We start from the raw sequence: 8,960 nt of genomic DNA, 5'->3' as shown, positions 1-8,960 counted from the left end.
CTCCGGTATATTATTATATGTCACCTATTATAGATAGCGAGGGCGGCCATGTTATATGGTCTTATAATGTGTAGTATTATTATATTCATGTTATTTCTTGTCCGCGCCTGTTTAGCTTCCTTCACCCGGGGTGTTTTTTTTGCGTTGTATTTTTCAAGGGCACCATTTTTCGGTAAATAAAAATGCATTTAACTTTTTTTTAAATATATATATATATATATATATATATATATATATATATATATATTTTCATCTTAAGCATTTATTGCACTTCCCCAGAATCGTGTGTGTCATAGTGACAAGTCAGAAGTTTTGATTGATGGGGGTCCGAGCACTGAGACCCCCACCAATCGCTAAAACGAATCGGCAGAAGTGCTGGTGTCCGCGCTCAGCCGCTCCGTGTCTGTTCAGCTTTTTCCAGAACGTCGGAGTACGGGCTCATAGACTTTCTATTGAGTCAGTCCTCCGCTACACTGATTTACAGAAACAAAGCGGCGAGCGCTCACACCAGCACTTCTGCCGATTCGTTTAAGCGATCGGTGGGGTCTCGGTGCTCGGACCCCCACCAATCAATACTTCTGACGTCACTATGAGATGTGACAAGTTTGTTGAACGTCTAGTTACCCTTTAAAGGGAAGGTGTCATAATTTATTTATTGTTAATATTATATTGCTGAAACCGCGTCGCAAAACTCGGCAAAAACGGCCCGAAAACGCCTCCCATTGATTTCAATGGGAGGCGTCGGCGTCTTTTTCCCGCGAGCAGTAAAACTGCCTCGCGGGAAAAAGAAGCGACATGCCCTATCTTCGGGCGCTTCCGCCTCTGACCTCCCATTGACTTCAATGGGAGGCAGAGAAAGCGTATTTCGCGCTGTTTTATGGCCGCGGCGCTCAATGGCCACGGGCGAAAAACTCTGCGAAAATCGGCGTGCAGGGAGAGGAATATCTGCCTCAAACTTCCAAACGGAATTTTGAGGCAGATATTCCTCCTGCAAAATACCTCGTGTGAACATAGCCTTACTTCTCTATGGGGGCTGCCATTTTTTTTCATCTCTGTATGTGTTGATTAACGACACATACAGAGATGGAATACGGCACATACATCCGCATTGAGAATGTGAACCGGAGCCGTTCCATTCTCAGAAGCGTACGCCGTCTGTGTGGGAACGGCGCATGCGCCGCTCCCACACAGACCAAAACGAAGCTCGTTCGTAGAGCGAAATCCGGTGCAATTTTCATGTGGACCGGAAGCCGCTGCCGGACAGTAAGATGACGAGTTCCGGCCATATGTTCAACGAAGCAAAGGCGCAAGGAAGAGGAGCGTAGACCAGCGGAGGCGGCGGCAGGAGCAGGTAATTTATGTTCGCGTATGTGAGGTCTGTATTATGTGTGTATTATGATGATGGTTTGTATGTGACGATGTGATGTGTGTATTATGTTCGTGTATTATATACTGTCTGCTGAGCCCTGTATCTAATCCTCCTACACTGTGCAGTCGCTCAGAAAATGGTGGCACACAGTGTAGGAGATTTGAAGATTCAACCCCCTCCTTCTCCTGGCACTAGCTAGAATAAGGGAGAGGGGATTGTGTGAGGACACTAGAGCAAGTGTGTCCACCCCAAATTTGCAGCATACATCTATGAGGTTGCTTTACCACAGTGACCATGCTGCAATTTTGGGAACTGCTCCCCCTAGTGGCCAGCACATGGAAATGTTATAAATTAGAATCTAATTTATAATATTTCCTGACTAGTGAAAAAATTAAAACAATGTGTAATCACTTATATACTAACTGTTTAACTGAAAAAAAAAAATAATAATTCTAGTGACACATTCCCTTTAACTTTTTTTGTTGGGTCATTACGATTGCAGCAATGCCAAATATGTTGTTTGTTTCAGTACTTTTGCACAAATAAAGTTTTATGTTTTGTTTTTTTTTGTGTCAGTTTTACATTGCCTTTAAGTTTTTTTTTTTTTTTTTCCTTTCTATGTAACTTTGAGGATTTGCTTTTTGCGAGATGCGTTTTTGTTTTTCTTGGCACCATTTTTGTTGACTTTTATTTGGAGGGGGATAGTGAAAAAAATAGTAAATCCAACATTATTTATTTTTTTGTGGTATTCGTATTTTAAAGAATTATTGCCTCTGGCATTCACTTATGGCAGACTTGGGGGTCTTTCTTAGGCTCTGTTCACATCTGCATTGGGGTCCCGTTCTGACGTTCCATCGGAGCTTTCCGTCAGAACGAGACCCTGAACAGACACAAACTGACAGTTTCCATCACCATTGATTTCAGTGGTGACGGATCCGGTGCCCATGGTTTCCGTTTGTCTCTGTTGTGCACCGGACCTGTCGTTTGGCCGGAAGCAATAGCGTAGTCGACTGTGATGGAAATGTCAGTCTGTGTCTGTTCAGGGTTCCGTTCTGACGGAAAGCTCAGACGGAATGTCAGAACGGGACCCCAACGCAGATGTGAACAGAGCCTTAGGTCTTTGGTGGTCATGGTAACCATCAGGACTCCGTAATCGCGTCACTGGGGTACTGACGGGTTGACAGAGGGAGGAGCCTCCATCTGTCAAACGCCTTAAAGGGTTATTCCCAAGCTACATATTAATAAATAATAATTTTCCCCTAAAAATGATGTCCAGTCAAATTTTATTTTTTATTTCATCAATTTTAATATAAAAAGTTGTTGTGTTTTTTATTTAATAAATATGTGTGTTTCTATCACTCTTCACCAGCAAGTGGCGCTGTAATGAAATCACAATGCTGCTTCTTGTATATGCGTGCTCCCGAGACTGCTATTATACAGCATTCATAGCAGCAGCATTCTCTTTGAGAAAGCCCCCACCGATTGTTTCACTGATTAAAAACATATATAATGAAACATATATAATGAAACAAATATAAGGCTACATTCACACGACTGTGAAAAACAGCCGTGTGACGGTCGTTTTTGTAACGGCTGTTTTCAGAACGATAGTCCTGTGGGTGTATTCACACGGCCGTTTTTTTAACGGACCGTTAGAACTGGGCCCATAGAAGTCAATGGATCAATTTTTACCAGCATCCTTGTAACGGCCGGTAAAAACTGATCCTGGACGACGATTCCCTGCACACAGCACTAGTTTGAGCGCTGAGCCCGGGGAAGCCCTTGACATTACTATCCATATATGGACAGTGATGTCAGGCTTTCAACTGTGGAGTCTCTGACCAGAGCATCGTGAGATCTCTCTCTGGCCAGGGACTCCTGTCTCCCCTGACCACCCTCCCCCCCTGTAGATGGCAGCAACCCCCGGCCTCCCCCGTACATGGCACTCTTTCCCCCCCCCCTTTCCAGACAGCGCCGCTGTAGCTCCTTGAAGGAGCGGAATCCCCCGCCGACGCTCTGGCCAGGGGATTCCGCTACTGGAGAAGCCCCAGTCGTTACTAACCATATATGGACAGTGACGTCAATAGTTACCTCTGGAATCCCCTGCCAGAACGGAATTCTATGCGGACATTCCACAGCGTTTACAGTAGCAGCAAAGTGGATGAGATTTAGAAAATCTTGTGCCCACGCTGTGGAAAAAAAACGCAGTGTAAACGTTAATAACTTGACCTCTGGTGCGGAATTTAATGCCACAGCATTCAATTTATGCTGCGTTTTTGTTAATTTTCCGTTGTGGGTTTTCCCCATTGAATTCAATGCGGATGCAAAACCTGAACAGAAAGCCAAGCGTAGCGTTTTTTGCGGCGTAATCACAGTGTTTAAAAATCGTAACGCTGGAAGAAAAAAAATGAACATGCTTAACCAGAACACCCTCCTTCATGCAGTCCGGCCTCCTGGGATGACGTTGCATCCTATGTGACCGTTGCAGCCAATCACAGGCTGCAGCGTCACATGGCCTGAAAAGTCATCCAGGGAGGCCGGACCGGACGTCAGAGGCGAGAGGGGGTAAGTCCGCAGCGGAATTTCAGGCCGAAAAATCGCACCACAATGTGGTGCGTTTTTTTTCGCATAGAATGTCCTGCGGGTTCCCGGTCTGACACGCTGCATGATTTTTACGCAGCGTATCCGTCCCGTGGGAACCCACCCTCCCGGGTGTATTCAGACGGTGCGGTAAAAAACAAATTAGTTGATATCGTGATTTGATGTGATTGCGTTTTCTACTGCAACCGCATATAAAAACACATCGACTTGCTGTGAGGGGTGAAGACCGGCTACAAAGAGCATCTGGAGGACACATGTCTGTACATTGCATGGATGACCATTTCATGTCAATTAGAACTGTGTAATGCTTCCTTTTTCAGACGTGTGTTCTTCTGTTTTCTGGTAATATACCATCAGTTGTACTAATGGCAGTATGCATATTATACAGATTGTTCATATTTCTGCCACTAGATGTCCTAATAACCAAAAGAAAAGAAAACCTGCAGCATTCTATTCATATAACGGTCCTCAATCATTTCAATGGAGGGTGCCACACGTGTGCCGCCGCAGCCACCTCTTTATTGAGGTTCAGGACTGGTCTTGGGATCAGTGGCTGTCTCAATTGACCATAATATCTAAAGTCTTCTTGTAGACAACTAATTTAGGAACTGTTCTTTATGCATTTAAAGGGGTTGTCCAGTCCCCAAAAATTGATGGCCTATCCTCAGAATAGGCCATCAATGTCTGATCGGTCGGGGTCCGACTCCCGGCACTTCTGTCGATCACCTGTTTTTAAGAGGCAGCAGCGCTCGTAATGCTGCTTCCCCTTCATTTCATTTACGGCTTACACTGTGAATCGCCGACACACTTGGGCTGTGTTCACACAGGGTGGATGCGCTACGTGAAAGCACACAGTGTATCTGCCCTGGGCAACGCAGGGAACTCCGACCGAAAAACCTCAACAAATTGTTGTGCAATTTTTTGACCAGAATGTCTGCTGTGGAAAATTTCACATAAGAAAAAAAGTTTCATGCTTACGTAGCCATGGCGATGCATCCGTTTTTTCCGCTTCCCATTTACGCAGCGTGTGGATGAGATTTGTTCAAATCTCATCCACTCTGCTTCTACTGCATAATGCTGCGGATTGTCTGCAATGAAATCCACAGCATTTACTCTACATGTGAACTTACCCTTGTAGCGGCGGTTCACAATATTTCAGTCTTCTCCCAGTGAATACGAGAAGGCTGTAATACTGTGAACCGCCGCTACAAGTGTGCCAATGATTCACAGTATGAGCAGTAAATAAAATGAGGGGGAAGCAGCGCTCGTACTAACGCTGCAGCTTCTTTAAAGCAGCTGATCGGAGGGGGTGCCGGGAGTCGGCCCCGACCGATCAGATATTAATGGCCTATCCTGAGGATACGCCATCAATTTTTGGGCACTGGACAATCCCTTTAAGAGTATGTTCACACAGCAACGCCAAATACGTCTGAAATTACGGAGCTGTTTTCAGGCAAAAACCTCCTGAATTTCAGACGTTTTTGCATGTATTCGTGTTTTTTATGGACGTAATTGCAGCTGTTTTTCAATGGAGTCAATGAAAGACGGCTCCAATTACGTCCCGAGAAGTGACATGCACTTCTTTGAGGCGGGCGTATTTTTATGCGCCGTCTTTTGACAGCGACGCGTAAAAATACACCTCGTCTGAACAGAACATCGTAAAACCATTGAAATCAATGGGCAGATGTTTGCAGACGTAACGGAGCCATCTTTTCAGGCGTAATTCGAGGCGTAAAACGCCTGAATTACGTCCGTAAATAGGCCGTGTGAACATACCCTTAGTCTCTACTCAAAATATATAATTTCCCCATTTACTCACTCCCCTGGTTTAGGCCCCAGCCACATAGCGTTTTGTGGTCTACGTTTGTGGTATACGCTGGGAAAAGGTCCTAACGCATACGTTAAATGTAGGGTGTGATGGACACTTAACCGGCATCAGTCACCCGTAGACTATTATGCCATTTTTAACGGATACATTATGAAAAGCTATTTAAAAGCCAATGACGTATATGTTTAACTGACGCCTGTGCCACACAGTACATATATGTAGACAGTGAGACAGCAGCAGGCCTGATTTAATGTCAGGGTGTAGATACACATACATGGTAAAGTCTTCATGATTAAAAAAAATTAACCCAGAAGGTAGAGGTGACCGCATCCTTTTTAGTATATTGCATTTATTATGCCAAAATTGACATATGGAGTTTGAGAAAGACCCAACCACGGTAACATGTCCAAATGTTGCTTAATCTCTGTACGTCACTTTGGGCACAATAAAAGTGATATGCTATACAGTGGCATACATCACCCATAGGCTCCTATGTTAAAAACATTATTCTGCCCGGTATACGTTTTTTGCAGGATTCCTTTGGATTGAATAGTGTAGTCTACTACGCCATTCCACAGCAATAAAAGAAGGTATACTGAAGCACGAGGCCTCCGTCGCACTAATGAAGCCCTATAGACACATGTAGCATGTACGTTGGGAGCTTTCCCCGTCGTACATGCTGTAACGTAGAGTAAAAAAAACGTAATGTGAAACCTTTTAGGGCTCATGTAGATGGCAGTCATGTGCACGGAGCTTACGCGGTAGATCATGAAGTCCCTACGAATTAGTGTGACATCATACCCTGCATGACACAGTATTACGGATGTTTTCTCCAGAAGTGATGCAATGTCTCTGTAATACCTGACAGAACATCACATTATACAAATCACTCCGCAGATCTTTCGAGCAGGATATAAATGTTTTGGGCACTTCCTCGCTCACTCTGTAAGTTCCTCTTTTCGGTGCCTGAGAAATGAAGTGTGGCTGCAAAATGCTGATCCAGCTGCCAAGTCACCAAGATCTTTACCCCTCACAGAAATAAGTTCTGCTGTTCATCACTTTTGTATTGGACCAGGGAAATGGGAGAAGAAACTGCTCATGTTTGGGTGGATACTGTCAGCAAGTGCTGATGGTTTCCACCAGCCTGCAATCTTCGGACCGTTATTTTCTGTATATATTTCTGCAGCAACCAAATGTTACTTTGTAGGAAAATAGCATTTTTTTTTTTGATTATTTTTTTTTAACCACAGTATGACCTTTTCCGATGTGATAGTAACGTGGTTTCTTCTGCACTATTAACAGTATGTGTGAATGACTTCTCAGGATTGACTGAGATTAACCCCTCATTCACATGTACCGGAATTGCTGCTGATTTTACCTGCAGACTTAGGGCTTATTTACACGAACGTGATATACGTCCGTGCAACGCGTGTGATTTTCACACGTGTCGTGCGGACCTATGTTAGTCTATAGGGCCGTGCAGACAGTCCATGATTTTTGCGCAACGTGAGTCCGTTGCGTAAAACTCACGTCATGGCCTATATTTCTGCGTTGTTCACGCATCACGCACCCATTGAAGTCAATGGGTGCGTGAAAATCATGCATGCCACACTTCCGTGGGACGAGCGTGATTCCTGCAACAGCAGTCAAACTATGGATGTAAACAGAAAAGCACCACGTGCTTTTCTGTTTACAAACATCCAAACGGAGTGTCATAATGATGGCGGCTGCGAGAAAATCACACAGCCGCGCATCATATGGGGCTGACATACGGAGCTGTTAAGTGCCTTTTGCGCACGCCAAACGCCGCGGTTTTTGCGTGCGCAAAATGCACACGCTCATGTAAACCCGGCCTTAGATAAAGTTTTGAGTGGGGTTAGGGTGTATTCACACGGTGCAGGTTTGCCGTGTTTCGAGCCGCAAGCACATTAATTTTTGCAGACCGCACCTTGTGAATACACCCTTGGGCTTTGGTGTAGGTCAGTGATTATTGGTTGGGTTCTCCCCACTCCAGAACACTGGGCATGTGGAGCATGCTGTGACTTGTAGTTCCAGGCCAACATGGGTTCTTCGCTGGAACTTCTGCACTCTCAGGGTATGTTCACACGGCAGCGTCCGTAACGGCCGAAATTACGGGGCTGTTTCCAGGAGAAAACAGCCCCGTCATTTCAGCCGTAACGGCATGTGCAGGCGCTTGAACGCCGCGTCCATTACGGACGTAATTGGCGCTGCTTTTCATTGGAGTCAATGAATAACTGCTCCAATTACGCCCCAAGAAGTGACAGGTCACTTCTTTGACGCGGGCGTCTATTTACGCGCCGTCTTTTGACAGCGGCGCGTAAATATACGCCTCGTGTGAACAGACAAACGTCAGACCATTGCTTTCAATGGGCAGATGTTTGTCAACGCATTCAAGCCGTAATTTCGGACGTAATTCGGGGGTTAATACGCCCGATTTACGTCTGTAATTAGTGTGTGTGAACATACCCTCACCCTCCGGATCAGTCATCATTAAGAGCAGATGTGGTAATCGATGGATGTGACCATCTGTCTGGATGCCACTCTTGGCTTTAGCTCACATTACATGGTAACCTGCCATCACCTTGCCCGGAGGCCTGGCCCCTGCGTCTTCACAGCGAGCACACATGGGGTATTAGAAATCGATTAGCTGCTGCTTTCATTTTTGTAATTGACCTTAGGCCGGTTCCAGACAAACGTAATACGCCTTCATTCTACGTCTATATTACATCTTTACGACGTTGACCCCCTGTGGTTACACTGAATGAACTGTAGACTATGATAGAAGCCCCTCTGGTGATCTGTCAGTTCAATAGAAACGGGGGCGTTAAAATGGAGCCGTATTACAGTATATTCACACGTGGCAGATTTATTGCAGAAACAACCCTATATACATGTATGGAACTGATTTTCAGACGCAGAAATTTCTGCTGCAAATCTGCCGCGTGTGAATATACCCTAATGGCCCTAAAACAAACCTGTGATCTGATTTGTTGCTTTTGACCACTGCTTTATTGTTTCTCTACAGTTTTTTATAAGGCTATATTTATATGACTCGTGTTTTCTGAAGACATTTTCACATCCAGACATGCATCATTTTTTTAAAACTGACCTGGTTAGGGAAATTTAGGGAAATCGTGGCAA

Source organism: Rhinoderma darwinii, chromosome 9 (assembly GCF_050947455.1).
Source record: "Rhinoderma darwinii isolate aRhiDar2 chromosome 9, aRhiDar2.hap1, whole genome shotgun sequence".
NCBI classification, from domain to species: domain Eukaryota; kingdom Metazoa; phylum Chordata; class Amphibia; order Anura; family Rhinodermatidae; genus Rhinoderma; species Rhinoderma darwinii.
Note: the sequence above shows the minus strand (reverse complement) of the source record.